Genomic DNA, 3,395 nt, shown 5'->3' with positions numbered 1-3,395 from the left:
AACAGAAAATGTAGACTCAGGGTGCCCTCATGACAAGCACTTAGCAATGTCAGCGGCCTTCTTTGGCAGAGTGGCCTATGGGACCTATGATCCCTCAACTTACACTCTACTTCTCCTTCCTTTGCTTTTCAAACACCATGCAGACCTGAATAATAGTGGTTGCCCCACTTCCTATGGGCATTGTCTTCAGGAGGTTTGTGATCAGCATGGGGTGAAAGAGTGATGTTGTCACCCATGGTTGGTCAGCCACAAGGAAATTTGACTCAAGTCCATTGAGTGCCTCTTAAAGGAAAGAGGGTGTGTGTGGCCAGGTGTTGGGGTGGATGTTGGTCATCATCATCTAGATATGTGGTATCTCCAAACCTGGCTGATGGGCAGAACTTCTTGGGGAACTTCCTAAATATCCAGAGCCAATAAATCAGATTCTCCAGGAATATAGCCCAAAAACCTAGAAGTTAAAGAAATAACAAAACAACAACAAAAAAGTTCTGATGATGAGCCAGTTTAACAACTGTAATTGAATCTAGATCCAATTCAGTAGAATCATCAGAATAAGAATAATGTGCTCAAAGGGATGACAGGATTCCTGATGGTACTTCTTAAACATATCCATTTATTCACCAGCATTATGGAACATGTTTTTATTAAGCATCCGGTATGGCAGTAATGAAAATAAACGCAGCCCTTACTCAGAGTGCTTATCATAAACTTTGTGAGACCCCACATATTCTAGGACTCTTGAATTTGGTCTTCTTCTGTGTGAGGACATGGAGACAGCATATCTATCCTTTTTTCTTTTGAAAAAAGTCAAACCAATTGCTTGGCAAAATGTAGACCAAATGGCCCTTATATCAATTATATGACAAATATTAAGTCATACATTTGCTAAGTAATATGGGACATTCAAAGAGGAAATTATTAAAATACTTTATCTTCTAAATGTGATTTAATAATAAAAGCCACAAGTTGTTAAACACCTACTCTGTGCCAGGCATAGTTAGACATCTTCACATTTCATCTTCAAAATAACATGGTGGGCCCGCCTGCCTCCAAAGCTTTCTGCGGTGCTGCTCTTCCTCCACTCACAACTGTGTGAGCTTTGGTCCTTTCTGACCCCAGATCCACCAGCGAGTTGCCTTGCAAAGTTGGCCATTTTACCTGATTTTTCTCAATGAGTTTTCTCACCTAGAAAAATGGGGAATATACCATTTACTTTGCAGAGTTGTAGTGAAGCAAAGTGAAATACCTGTTTCCAAGGTATCAAAAGAGGGCTTGATGCATAGTAGGTGCTCAGTCAGTGCTAATTCTTTCCTATCCCTAACTATTCTCTCTGGTCAGCTGGTACCCACCCTGCGAGATTCAGTTGTCCCAAATGGGAATTAGAACTGAAATTCTCAGAGTTTCCCAAAGGTTATATAAATCCACACAGGCCATACATTTATGTAAAGGAGACATGCCACAGGTGTGGGGGTTCCTGCATCACGCAGCATGTGAAAAATACCAGATAAGTGACCACAGCATTCGGTGTTGGGGAGTTTGGAGCAGCACAAAAACACTATGGACTTGGTAGCATGAAAAGTTCAGAGTAATAGTGAGGCTTGAAGACAGAGGGGTTTCAGACACATTTTAAAATGTAGGCAGGTTCTCTTACATCGACCACCTAAGAGTTGCACTGTAAGAAGCAACAACCTCTCCATTTCCTCTCCACCATTCTGCTTGGTAGCTGCAAAGTAGCAACCATGCATGAATGCATCTCCATCACATTGGTCAGGCTGGTGTCCAAATTAGCAATGCCTTCTAGGAGCTCTATTGCCTAGAACACAGCATCCAGCCTGATGGTCAGCTGCCAAGTGACAAAACCACTAGGGGAGGAGATGACCCCTTCAACACCTTCTTCAGTGAGAAGAGGTGTTGGCAGGCACGTGCCCAGGGCAGTGTCTGTAGACCTGGAACCCACGGTCATTGATGAAATCCACACTGTCACCTACCTCCAGCTCTTCCACCCTGAGCAGCTCATCACAGGCAAGGAAGATGCTGCCAGTAACTATGCCCAGGGGCACTACATCATTGGCAAGGAGATTATTGACCCTGCTTTGGACCAGATTCAGAAACTGGCTGACTAGGGCACAGGTCTTCAGGGCTTCTTGGTTTTCCACAGCTTTGGAGGGGGAACTGGTTCTGGGTTCATCTCCCTACTGATGGAATGAATGTCTCTCTGTTGATTATGGCATGAAGTCCAAGCTGGACTTCTCCATTTACCCAGCTCCTCAGGTATCCACAGCTCTAGTTGAGTTCAACAGCTCTATCCTCACTACCCACACCCTGGAGCACTCTGATTTTGCCTCCCTGGTAGACAATTATGCCATCTGTGACATCTGTCAGAGAAACCTCAATATTGAACTCCCAACCTACACTAACCTGAACAGGTTGATAGGTCACATTGTGTCCTCCATCACTGCTTCCCTCAGATTTGATGGAGCCCTGAATGTTGATCTGACAGAATTCCAGACCAAGCCGGTACCCTATCCTTGCATCCATTTCCATGCCCCCATCATCTCTGCTGAGAAAGCCTACCATGAACAGCTTTCTGTAGCAGAGATCACCAATGCATGCTTTGAGCCAGCCAACCAGACGGTGAAATGTGACTCTTGCCATGGTAAATACATGGCTTGCTGCCTGTTTTACCATGGTGTGGTGGTTCCCAAAGATGTCAGTGCTGCTATAGCCACCATCAAGACCAAGAGTCCATCCAGTTTGTGGACTGGTGCTTCACTGGCTTCAAAGTGGGCATTAATTACCAGCCTCCCACTGTGGTACCTGGTGGTGATCTGTCAAAGCACAGCAAGCCGTGTGCATGCTGAGCAATACCACAGCCATCGCTGAGGCCTGGGCTCGCCTGGACCACAAGTTTGACCTGATGTATGCCAAGCGTGCCTTCGTTCACTGGTATGTGGGTGGGGCATGGAGGAAGGAGAATTTTCTGATGCTCAGGATGACATGACTGCTCTTGAGAAGGATTATGAGGAGGTTGGTGTGGATTCTGTTGAAGGAGAGGGTGAAGGAGAAGGAGAAGAATACTAAAGTAAAAAATGTCACAAAGGTGCTACTTTTACAGGGAATATTATTCTGTTTTAAACATTAAAAAGTTGTGGTCTGATCAGTTAATTTGTATGTAGCAGTGTATACTCCGATACACAATTACTGACCTATATTTTAAAACATGATGCTTTGTTATAGACTCAAGCTTGTTCATTTCTCTGATGGGTTTGAATAAAGTATTCCCTGTCTTTAAATAGATAGATGCTAGATAGATAGATAGATAGATAGATAGATAGATAGATAGATAGATAATAAAGAGAGAGAAATTATACTTCAGGTAAGGAAAACATGTGATT

The 3,395-nt window shown here is 43.8% G+C and overlaps 1 pseudogene; it reads left to right on the top strand.

The window, feature by feature from the left end:
* The first annotated feature begins 1,739 nt into the window (after positions 1-1,739).
* LOC113909684 lies at positions 1,740-3,081 on the top strand (annotated as a pseudogene).
* The last annotated feature ends 314 nt before the right edge of the window (positions 3,082-3,395 follow it).

Source organism: Zalophus californianus, chromosome 6 (assembly GCF_009762305.2).
Source record: "Zalophus californianus isolate mZalCal1 chromosome 6, mZalCal1.pri.v2, whole genome shotgun sequence".
In the NCBI taxonomy this organism is placed as follows: domain Eukaryota; kingdom Metazoa; phylum Chordata; class Mammalia; order Carnivora; family Otariidae; genus Zalophus; species Zalophus californianus.
The sequence above is the reverse complement of the archived record's forward strand: the minus strand, read 5'-3'. Positions and strand labels throughout refer to the sequence as shown.